Raw genomic sequence first — 12114 nt, 5'->3', positions numbered from 1 at the left:
TTATTATCCCGCACCAAAGCAGCCCTTAATCTTCACTGTCCTAAGATGATCTTTCAAAGGCTCGGACAGTATAATTAAAAAAAAAAAAAATAGGTACACCCCTCTAAGTATCTCTTTTCTTGTATAATTCGGAGATAGGAAGGAGGAGGGAAGGAATGTCGTTCAGTTTAATAGGTGCACATGCTATTCCTTTTCATACACCACCACCCCCTACCCCTCCCCAATAAACCAGGCTTCATTTCCCCTGACAAGGATTTTTTTTAACACGCTCCCCTCGGAGCCCACTGAGGCAGCCAGGCATCCCACCCCCTGTGCTGGGGCTCCACCTCTCTCCACTTTGTTCTGCTTGGGGTTCCCTGAGACCCTTGCTCCTGCGAACACCCTACCCCTTGGGGAAGAGGGGCAAAGCTAGGGGAAAGAGGGGAAGCCGGAGAAAAGAAAGGCGATGGCAGTGAGGTTGGCTGCCGGAGAGGGACTGCGGGAGGTGGCCCGCGCGCCGGAGGAAGCCGTGCACTTGTTCCAATCCGGGGGTTTCTACATCAAGGTAAATCCACCCTTAGGCCGCCTCATCCTTTCCCCCGCCCCAGAAAGCCCCCGTGGAGGCGGATGGTTCACCCCTCGGCTCCCCCCGATAACGCATTGCAGCTCCCCACGAGTGAGGGGGACCCGCACGAGGGATGCCCAGGCACCGGCGCCCCGAGGGAGCCGGGCGCCCAACAGCCCCGGCCCCGGCGTCGACGTCTCACCTTTCCGACGCTCGCCCCGGGGCCGTCCCACATGGATTTTTACAACCTCACGTCGCCTTGGCCCCGGGCGGCCGGGAGGAGCCGGCGCCGGCGCCGGAGCCGGAGCCCGAGCGAGCAGGAGCGGGAGGAGCAGGAGGAGCGGGGCGGGGCGGGGCGGGAGGGAGGGAGAGACGGAGGGAGACACGGCTCCAGGGCCGGAGCCCGGCGCCGGGCCGGGCGGGGCGGACGGCCGAGGGGGCGGCACCCGCCGCAGTCCCGAGACGCGCGCTCGCGCGGCACTGCCAGCGCCGCGCTCCGCCGGGCCCCCCGCCCGGCCGCTCGGCGCGCTCGCTCGCCGGCCGCGGCCCTGACTCACATTCCCAGCATTCCCGAGGAGCCGCTGGGGGGGCCGGGGCTGGGCCGCGGGCGCCTCCACGGGGGGCAGCAGAGAGCGCCCGGCCCGGGCGGCGTGCGGGCGGCGGGTGTCTTCGAAGCGCCTCCTCCCAGGACGCCGCCGTCTCGAAGCGACTCGTCCCCATCTCGTGTCCTCGACGCCCCTTCCCACGTACTCGCAAAGGCTGCCAGGCACTCCCGGGACTAGTCAGGTGGCTTCGGCGACAGAGGCAGGGATGACGCTTGGTGGAGGGAATGCAACTATCTTTCAAGTTAAGCTTTCGAGTAGGGGTCGAGGTTCCCATACTCTGGCACCCTCCCGTTAATCTTCTTTAGGAAGGTGAAGGAATTTCATAACGTTTTTACTTTCTTGTTCCCCCAAGGAAAAGAGAATGGAAGATGAAGAAGGGAGCGAAAAAGAAAACATCATAGTTATCATTCATTCATTGCCTCCTCTGTGCCCTGCAATGTGCGTGCATTGTCCAATTTAAGATAGAAAGATGGTGTCTGAGTTCATTCACACCTCAAGATGACGTGCAGGAGGAGATGGACAAGTTTTCATTGGAAAAAGCTTCCACGCAAGTCTGAAGCCCCAGCAATTAGCATTTTACATTAGGAAGGGCATTCGAAACGTCAAGGGGATCTACAGATTTGGTCTCTCTCCCTGAGTAGTGAATTTGCAGGACTAGAGTAGTGATTTCCTTCCTATCCTGATGAGTCTGCTTCCAGCAATTTCAGTGACCAGATCTAAATGTCTCCTGCTGGGATGCTCAGACAAATAAAACAAATCCAGCCGTGGGATGTCTGGGTGAGCAGAAGTGTAGAATCTGCGCAAAAACTGGGGATGACTCCTTTGCTCCCCTGATGGGAATTAAAGTGTTAAATGAAGGAAATGGACCCTGAAAGTGGAGGATGTCTTCCTGTTCCAGCCCAAATGCCCTGTCCCTAAGCCTTCTTTTTACACCTCTGGTATTTAAGGTTTTTCACAGACTCATGGCCCCTGAGACCTCTTTGCCCTCGTCCTCTTTTTTCTCTCAGTCGCCAAGAAATTGGCACTCATTCTGTTGACCTGATTGCTCCAGGGGACAAAATCAAGCTACACCTGTTGTGTTTAGTTTTCCAAGTGCATCCTTTACAGCCTCAGCTGAAAAGACTTGTTATATATAAAAAAGCCTTGTTGAGAGTTCTCTGAGAAGTCCTAAATCCCATCTTTTGAAATGTGGCTGTTTGAGTACCTCCTATGTACAGCACTTACATTTTCTCAACTACTCTCACAGAAACTCTGTAAGATGTTTACTAGCTTTCAGAAAAGTCAGGGAACATACCCAGCGAAGAATGTATTTAAATCTATGCCTAAAGTTCCCTGTTCTTGGGTACTCATTCTCTGTTCCTTTGATGGTTTGGTTCTAAACGGAATTCTTGGACTTTATAGGGACAATGTCTTATCTATATGCCAATGTACGTTTTCCCCCCAGAGAGAAGATCTGTGGTTCTCAACAGATTTCTTTCATATTGATCCCTTGAAAAAGTTAAGAATAATCACTTTAAACAGAAGCAACTTTATGCAGGAGAACAAGGACTGGAAGTTTCGGGGATTTTAAGTCATCTTTACCCTCTCTCAGACTTAGTTTTCTCATTTTAAAATTAAAAAGCTCAACTGAAGGATCTTAAGATCCCTTCCAGAGCCAACATTCTCTAACTTTATGTTTAAATATACGTTTGTGTGTGTGTGTACATACAAACACATGCAGAGCTCAAAATGCTTGCAAGGAGCCATTGTAGGATCTTACTCCTGAGGACAGATAATTATAAAACATGTTATGTTTTATAAAACCTGTTATTTGGCTCCGGGTTTTTGTTGGTTTTTGTTTCATTTTGCTTTGTTTATTTTATTTTTTTCACATCTTTCTCCATTATGGTGATCCCTTCTCCAGCAAGCCAGAGGGAGCGCACTTTTATGACAGGCATTTCTTCTTATATATTCATTCACTCAAAAAATACTTACTGAGTATCTACTCTGTACTAGTTCCTATGGGTTCAGAGCCCTGCCCTCAAAGACTGTATAGTGTAGTAAGGGAGACAGACAAGAAAACAGGCCATTATACTACCACTTATGAAGGGACAAAGCTCTGGGAGCATGCAGGAAGGACAGCCAACCTTTCTCCTTGGGGTCCAGAAAAGGTTTCCTGAAGAAATGTCATCAAATTTGCTTGCCACATCCAACTTTCCTACCCTATCCTGTACTCAGCCCAGAGCAGCAGCCTCCATGCTCTGTGACCCCAGCCATAGGAAACTGGATCTTTGTGGGCACTTGCCCTTGGGTGGGCTGTCACAGGCTCTCTCCACAGTATTTGAAACTGGGCCATGAGAATGAGTCAGCCAGACTGAATGGTGAGCTTGTAAATGGTGGTGGCCCAAATCAGAACTGTGGCACCCAAAACCATGATGCCAAAGTTATTGAGAAGTGAGCTCTAGAAGCTGGTCTGCAGACAGGAGAATAGACAGCCATATAGATGGAAACTGAGAATCCTAAAGGCCTAAAAGACGTGGATATCTAACTGCCTACTTGATATCCCCAGTGTGGGTATCTAACTAGCATCTCAAACTTCATTTGTCCTAAACGGGACTCTGAATTTTTGTGTACCAAGCTTCTTCTCTCCCAAGGTCACCCAAGAGATCAATGACATCAACATTTATTCAGTTGCTCAGGTCCAAACCTAGGAGTGTCTCTGATTTCTTTCTTTGCTTATACCATATATCCACCCCATCGGCCACTTCTGTCAGCTCTGCCCAGTGCCATGTTGGAGCCTAAAGCAAAAGGAAAACTGTGCACTCCTATATATTTTTTTAATCAAGTAGAAAAAATTAATAAAATCTCTACAATGAAAAAACACGACTGTATCTAAAGGCTCATATTGCCCAATCAGTTCTCTCACCACTGTCAAACCTCATAAACCTGCTCAGTGAGTAGACATGATGGCCCAGTGGCCCTGGAACTGAGCATGGGTTGGAAACAACTGTTCTTGTTACACAATGATGCAGGGTCATAAAACAACAGCAACAACCTTTCTCTTGCTCTCTTTTAATATTTTGTTCATTACGGATTTTTTGCATTCGCTTTTAATTCAGCAATTGCAAAGAAGAACAAGGATTTATATAGCCCATGCTATGTGCAGGGCCCTGTTCTGAGCAGTTTATGTGCATTAACTCATTTATTCCTCATGATCAATCTGTAAGATACCATTATTATGCCTATTTTACAGATGAAGACACTGAGCCACAAGAAGATAAAGTAACTTAACAAGCCCACACAGCTAGGAAGTTGTAGGACCAGGCAGTCTGCCTTCAGTATCAACAAGGCAAAATCGACTGAGCTTGGTGAGTGATTGGATGTGGGACAAGAGGAAGGAGCCAAGAATGCTCCTGGGAGTCTGGTTTGGGCAAGTGGATGGATAATGTGCCATTCACTAAAACTGGAAATAAAGGTGGGGTAGGGAGTACAGGTTTATGGAAAATTTATGAACAATTTATTGGTTCAGTTGGAGCTTTTTGAATTTGAGGTGCCAGGGACCTCATGATGGAGATATCCAGAAGGTGGCTATCTCAATGTGCTTTGAGCTCAGAGGAGAGATATATGATGAAGACAGTGTACAAGAGTCATCGCATTTGGTAATTAGAGCCATGGGCATGGCTGAATAACCCAGAGCAGTCATTAGCCATTGGAAGAATCTAGTTAGATAAGAAACAAAATCCCTAAACAACTCACAATTATCTGTTCTTCTTAGGCACGAAGTCATTTGTACATCTCTTAACAGGGTCGACTTTAGTTTAAGAGAAACATCATTGGGCTGCCATAAAAGAAAAAGACCCAATTAACTGACCAGCCACCACCACCACCACCACAGTTGACTGGGTAAGAAATAATCACCTGACCTTTAGGAAGCCAACCTATTGGCTCAGCTAAGCCAATCTAAGCCAATTCTCTTTACCAGGAATGTTTTAAGACCTTTGTAGCCCTAAGCATCATAGCAAATATATAAAAATCCAACACCATTAAAATATATACCTTTTTTCTGTGGAAATTTTTCGAAGTTTTTTTAACTTTGCTTTTAAAATTATTTGGCTAATTCATTTTATGCATTTGTGGCTATCATTTTTCCCTAATGATCAAGCAAACCCAAGAATTATTGTGAGATGAGAAGAAAATCTAACCTACAATTGTTTTGAAACAGAATGAAATATTTGTAAATGTGAAAAACCATAAAGTTAATTTTTGTAGACATTTATAATTAAACATTTATTAATTCCCATTTACAGTTTCTGTAAATTTGTAATCTCAAGGCATACAAATCTTTTAGGGGCTTGCAAAAATGTTAATTAAAAGTCTATGTAGGGAGTGGCCCCATGGCCGAGTGGTTAAGTTTGCACGCTCTGCTTCAGTGGCCCCAGATTTCACTGGTTCAGATCCTGGGTGTGGACCAGCACCGTTCATCAAGCCATGCTGGGGTGGTATCCCATATAGCACAACCAGAAGGACCTACAACCAGAATATACAACTATGTACTGGGGGCCTTTGGGGAGAAGAAGAAGAAAAATTTAAAAAAAATAAAAGATTGGCAACAGATGTTAGCTCAGGTGCAAATCTTTAAAAAAAAAAAAGTCCATGTAATGTAAAATTAGATCGATTTCTTTAGTTCCTTGATTTCCAATAACTTTCCATTTCTATAACTCTGGGCACTCATGAAATCTCTCCACCCTTGCTGTCCTTGGGTTCCATGAGAGGCCCCTGTGTCCTTCCAATAGATACATACCTTTCTTTTTTTTGTCTCAGGTAACTTGAGCAAGTTTCTCTTCCTTGCAGCTGCAAGTACTCCCTGAATTGGAAAGCCAACTTCCCCATGCTCAGACGAAGCCTGTCACTCCAGTCCACTAGAAACCAAAGGCTGAATCTGGCGCAGTGACCAGATTCCCCAAAGAAAACAAACCTGGGGGAAAGCTCATAAATAGATATTGTTACAGTCATTGGGAATTCCTCACTCTGTTTCTAGAAGGATGTGGCAGATGGCCATGCTGAGCCCCAAGCCTGGCCTGTATCTGCTTCTATGTGGTATTTTCCATGAGCTATTGCCCATCCCTTGTGCCTCCTCTTCCTTCCGCACTCCCTGGCTTGGCTATTTAAAGGGAGCTCATTAGCACATTTTAAATTATGCTAAAAGCTGTAAAATTAAAAGGACTTTTTACCATGCCCATTTTTCAAGAACAACTTCATAGTGGAAAAGGCCCATAGGAAGGCCCCAAGGAGAGGAGTAACTACAGATGCAGGTTTAAAACCTTCAAGATACTGCAGGCTCACATTTTCTTTTGGCTTCACCCAAACCCTGGCTCCTTTAGACTTGTGTTTTTTGCTACTAAAGCAGTTACATTCTAATACCATTGTGTTTTCCTTCTAAAAAGCTAAACGCATTATGGAGAGTTCATCGATTCTAGAAACCCATGAAGAGTTCTTACCTTGAATCTTGTCTGCCTCTCTCTCCATGCAAATGGTGAAAGGACCCAGCAAAATATCTAGGGGCCAGCCCTGTGGCGCGGTGGTTAAGTTCAGTTTCAGCAGCCCGGGTTCATGGGTTAGGATCCCAGACATGGACCTACACCACTCATCAAGCCATGCTGTCGTGGCATCCCACATACAAAATAGAGGAAGATGGACACAGGTGTTAGCTCAGGGCCACTCTTTCTGAAGCAAAAAGAGGAAGATTGGCAACAGGTGTTAGCTCAGGGCCACTCTTCTTTGCCCCCCCCCAAAAAAAATTTATAAAAAAAAAATTTAAGCAAGCTGATAATAATAATAATATATAATAATAATAATAATAATAATGAAAGAAAAACAACAAAATTGGGAGAAGGGTGTTGAAACATGAAAGGTGTTTGAAATATCAGTAACATAGCAAAGCTAACCTTTTTTTTTTTTTTGGAGGAAGATTAGCCCTGAGCTAACATCTGCTGCCAATCCTCCTCTTTTCTTTCACTGAGGAAGGCTGGCCCTGAGCTAACATCCATGCCCATCTTCCTCTACTTTATATGTGGGACGCCTACCACAGCATGGCTTGCCAGGTGGTGCCATGTCCGCACCCGGGATCCAAACCAGTGAACCCCAGGCCGCCAAAGCGGAATGTGCGCACTTAACCGCTGCGCCACCGGGCCAGACCCAAGGCCAACCTTTTTTATGTCTTCCTCCCTAGTAGCAAAAGTTTAGCATTTAATAGTTGTATGTCTTCAGACAGGTTTCTTACTTTGAAATTCAGTTTCCTTATCTGTAATATAGGAGTAGTTCACAGTTCCTTCTTAATGTGGCTGTGATAAGGATAAAATAAAACCGTGCAGGTAAAGTCCTTAGATCACACAAGAAGTGGTGGCCTCTGTCCCATAATGTTGATCATGTTAAGGAAAAGTGTTAAATTTACATGTAACATTGTCAGGAGTTTTAAATGAATCTGTGAAACTCCATGCTAAATGGCCAGGACCAGGGTGAGTCAATGGAGACACTAGCCTTGGGTACAAAATTTAAGGAGGCACCAAAATCTTAGTAATCAAGGTAAATCAGCTTAATATAAAATTTTTGAAAAAGAAATCCACAAACTACAGCCCATGAGCTGGCTGATTGTTTTCGTAAATAAAGTTTTATTGCCGCTTTCTGAGGAACAAAGGAAACAAAGAGAAAAAAGAGCTGGAGTTTCAATTAGAGGGACTGTATACCCTGGGGTTCCAAACTAGAATTTCTTACACTAGGAGTTTTAACTTACTGCCGACTTCCTGATGTCTTGCTTCCAGCACAACAGTCCTGCGCTGCTGAAAATGCCTGCATGCATCTGTTATCTTTACAGCCCGGAGCCTCCAAGGGCAGGAGAAAAACACCTACCTACCAAAGGGTCGGTTCCTGTTGTGAAAGGATGACAAGCCACCTGGACATGTTTCTTGGGACCAAAATGGACTTGTTTACCCTACTTAACCCGAGGACCCCAGGTCTACGGAATACCTGCTTTAGGCTACATATTTGGAAAGTCGCTGACATAAATGACTGAATAAATGCTCTGAGTACTCCGTAAGTATGAGTCATATTTTAGTAATAGGAGAGTCGTTAATGTAATTTGAAGAGTGGAATCTGCAGTTGTACTGCAAAGATGTAAGTGATGGGCCCATTAATCAGCCTGCCTTAGGACAATGGCCAATGCTAGATAAAGGTAGAAGGGGCATGGACCCAGAAAACAGGAGAAGGTGCTGGTTTTCCTTCCAAGCATTAGGTACATATCCTACCACCTACAAAAGTGGCTCAGATTACTAAATGTTCTACCACGAAGCAATTCTTATAGACAGTACAAAGCTTCACAACTTATCTTGCCAAAAATTTGTCCATTTCTTGAAACAGGCATTGGACCAGCTCTCAAAAACAGAGTTCTTTTCCAAACAAAAGCCTTCACTACACAATTAAATGAAAGAGAACTAATTTGCTTGGAGGAGAATAATGAAAGAAAGCAAGTTATTTTAAACGATAAAAATATGTACCAAATTGGCAACAGCTTTAGAATGATTGCTCCCGGGTTTGATTAATGAGATACATTATCAACTGAACAAAGAGCTTACTGGTTTAGGACCTTTTTTACCTAACCTTTTAATGAAAATCTTAAAAAAATTTTTTAGCTTACAAAAGTAAGAGGAGCAGGTTGTAAAATAAAATTCAAACATTCTAGAAAAAGTGAAAATCTACCCTCAGAATCAACCAACCACTTTTAACAGCCTGGTGTATATTCCCTTGGATTTTTTTAATGTATATTTTAACAAAAATTGGGCCCAATTATGATTTTTGTCTTTCAGTATTCCTTGTTCCTCTTCTAGCTTTAGACCTTGTCCTTCTGGCTTCAGAAGTTGTCATATCACCTTTCCTCCTTGATCACAGTGATTGCTCCAGGGGCCAGACACAGGACCACAGGTCAATTAGAATCCTTTCCTGGGATTTTTCACCTGGAGCTCTGTGCTTCTCTCAGCAAAGAGCTGTAAGAATGTAATAACAGAGTTGGTAGCTCCATGGCTCCACTCTTATAGAAAAGCTGCAAACACTGAGAAGCAGAGATAAGAGGCAGAAAGCAAGTCTTGGCCCTGAGAACATTCAGGTCCCTGATTCCACTGCTGAGGACCCTGAAGTTCCCATCATTCCCAAAGCTCTTTTGTGCAGCACTGTCTTCAATTCTCTGAGCTACTCCAGCATCCTTCTAGTTCTTATGACTATGCTGGACCCATAAGTAAGTTCCATTTCTCAGTGAAGCTATTCTCTGTGGTTGTCTGCCCCTTGCAACCAAGAGAGCCCTATTATACATATTCTACTGCAATTTGATTTTATTCAGCAGAAATTTTGTATATTAGGGACAATTTCCCTGTCAGTACACGTCCCTCTCCCTTTTCAATGGCTGAATGGTAGTTCACTGTATGAATGAATGTTTGTGACCTTTTACTAGAGCCAGGTATACAAGAAGGTTTTCAAAGTGATAAATATAGAAAATTATATTCAACTTGAACAGCTGCTGCCACATCAGGAATGATGATGATTGTTATGTAAATGAGAGGCCAGCACTGATGAAGTTTAAGTAGCACTTACTCCCCAGCCATCCTTGCAGTACTCATCGTATCTACCGTAGGGAGAATAATTTGTGCCATTTATTATCACCTCTGCTGGATGATAAGACTATGCCTTATGCATCCCAGTTCTCCTGCATGCCTAGTAGTAAACCTGAACTCATCCATCCATTCAAAGGGTCTTTAAACTTCTGTTTATTAGAGGGATGTTTAGGTGAAGTTGAGAGGAGGCTACATTTGTATTAGTTGTTGAGGCTTGGAACCATAAGTACAATTCCTATTAAATCTGAATCTGTCTAGTGATTGGATTGGTGGTTACCAGAGTAGAAGTGGGGAGGGAGGAGGGAGAAAGGGGTGATTAAGGACATGTGTATGGTGATGGATTGTAATTAGTCTTTGTGTGATGAACATGATGTAATCTACACAGAAATAGAAATAGAATGATGTACACTTGAAATTTATATAATGTTATAAACCAGTATTACTGCAATTTTTTTAAAAAAGTAAAAAAAAAAAAATTTGACTCTGTCTAAAGATCTGATACCCAGTGTTTCCACCATGCAGTTTCTCAGACATGAAGCAACTGTAATAAAGAATTAGGGTTAGGCTTTACGGTCAAAAAATAGTGGAGTAAAGTCCTAGTCCCTCCCTTTATGAGCTGTGTGGTCTTGGGCAATTTACGTAACCCATTTAAGCCTGTTCTCTCATCAGAAAAAAAGGTAGGGGGGATTAATAGTACTTGCCTCATAGGTGATTTGAGAGAATTAAATAAGAAATTGCATGTAAGGTCCCTATGACCATGCCAGAACCCCAGTAAATGCTCAGTAAATGGAAGCATCATCTTCCTGATATACAGTAAAATTCAGTTGTCAGGGCTGTATGCTGTTTCCACTTTCCAAGTTTCTCAACTGCCAGTATGACTTTCAAAAGCTGTTCTTTCCAAAGTTTCAGAACTCACACAAAAATCTGGGTGCTAGCCAGGAAACATTTGCAAGCAAAATAGTCCTAAAAATAAGAAAGGGATGCATGACTTTTTAAATGTTGTTTCTCTTTAAGAGCAAAATTATACTGTGAGTAAAGATCAAAATTCATTGTTTCTGTGACCTTGTTCAAAAATGAAGTTTATTGGAGCATGATGCACGTCAGATGTTGTTTAGAGTGACACGTGCCCTTCTCAGGACGTGTCAAACATACACTGCACATCTGGATTTTTTTCTAGCAGGTGTTTCAGGCTAAAGCAGGAAGGAGGACCCTGTATTTGACGACAACAGGGAGCTTGGAAACCATACCTTACCTCCCTGAGCAGGTGCACTTGAAAATGAGGGTTCCAGAAAAAAGCCAAAATGCTGGAGCGTCACTGATGATGCTGCTCACCTTCTCAAAGCACCTGAAACATTAGATTTTAGCACAATGTTAAATGGAAGAAAATTCTGAGCCAGCTTCCCCCTCCCTGAGCCAGCTAGCCTCTGCTTGGATCCTCTCTGTGAGAGAGGACCACAAGGCAGTCCATTTCATTATCGAATGGTTCAAAAGGTTAGATAGTTTCTTCCTATATTAAGACTAAAGTATGTTTGACTCTAATTGTACCCATCAAAACCAGAATGAACGGATGTGTGAACAAATTAATATTTACTAATTCTGAAACCAAAATGAGGCTTACTGCTCTATTTTAAAATATAGTAAACCTCTAAATTTCTTCATTCTGTGTGTGAGTTGTGAGTAAGCAAGTGTAAGTGTATGTGTGAGTGTACGTACATATGTGCAGGTGTATGTGTGTAAATATAATTGTGTTTTGCCATGTCCACATAAATGGTAGTGGGCTTATAAGATTCTGGAGGGTTACTCCACTGTAGTTATTTTTATAACCCTCTTTGTTAATTCTCAAAGTCATTGAAAATCAAAACACTAAAATAAAGTAATTTTATTATGGACTAAACCCATAGGTCCACCTCATTTTTAATATAAGACAAGAAATGGAAAAGAGTCAAATATTTTGCCTGTTTTGCCAAAGCCCAAAAGCTTTCTTCTTTGGGCAAGGAAATGCTTACACCGTAAGGAGTAATTCTTTAATTTCTTCTCATTAGAATAAGTGCCCGGTGTGTCCTGAGTCTGGGGAACATGACTAACACTTGCCTCACCCTGCAGTGACTGCAGATGAAGCGTGGGTGAGGGCGTGAGGATGGTCGGCATCGCCTCAACGCTGCCTCCTCCTCTAACCTTACAGCTGAAATCAGGCACCCACTAATATCCGTGGGCCTGGAGCCTCTTTCCAACAAGTGTGACAATATTAGGGAAGCTCAGCTACTGAGTCATTCTTGAAACAGAGTTTGGGGAGAAGTAGCTTAGTAACTAGGAGACTATGGCTTTGGAG

At 43.6% G+C, this 12114-nt stretch overlaps 1 protein-coding gene and 1 long non-coding RNA gene across 26 annotated transcripts in view; one reads left to right on the top strand and one right to left on the bottom strand.

Annotated features, from left to right (window-relative positions):
• The window catches only part of ERC2 (ELKS/RAB6-interacting/CAST family member 2), a 904450-nt gene extending 903396 nt beyond the window's left edge, over positions 1–1054 (bottom strand). For 20 of the 25 annotated variants that reach the window (XR_011426853.1, XR_011426854.1, XR_011426851.1 and 17 more), the window contains exon 1: positions 747–1026. The gene's annotated coding sequence lies outside the window, so the exon portion shown is untranslated. Of the gene's footprint in view, positions 1–746 lie in introns of all 25 variants that reach the window. The other 5 variants (XR_011426862.1, XR_002800567.2, XM_070237383.1 and 2 more) reach the window with 1 other exon arrangement.
• Positions 223–11393, top strand: LOC138918030 (uncharacterized). Its single transcript, XR_011426864.1, has 4 exons — positions 223–544; positions 4382–4496; positions 4934–5031; positions 8000–11393. It is a non-coding gene; the product is annotated as an uncharacterized lncRNA (long non-coding RNA).
• The last annotated feature ends 721 nt before the right edge of the window (positions 11394–12114 follow it).

Source organism: Equus caballus, chromosome 16 (genome assembly GCF_041296265.1).
Source record: "Equus caballus isolate H_3958 breed thoroughbred chromosome 16, TB-T2T, whole genome shotgun sequence".
Classification (NCBI taxonomy): domain Eukaryota; kingdom Metazoa; phylum Chordata; class Mammalia; order Perissodactyla; family Equidae; genus Equus; species Equus caballus.
The sequence above is the reverse complement of the archived record's forward strand: the minus strand, read 5'-3'. Positions and strand labels throughout refer to the sequence as shown.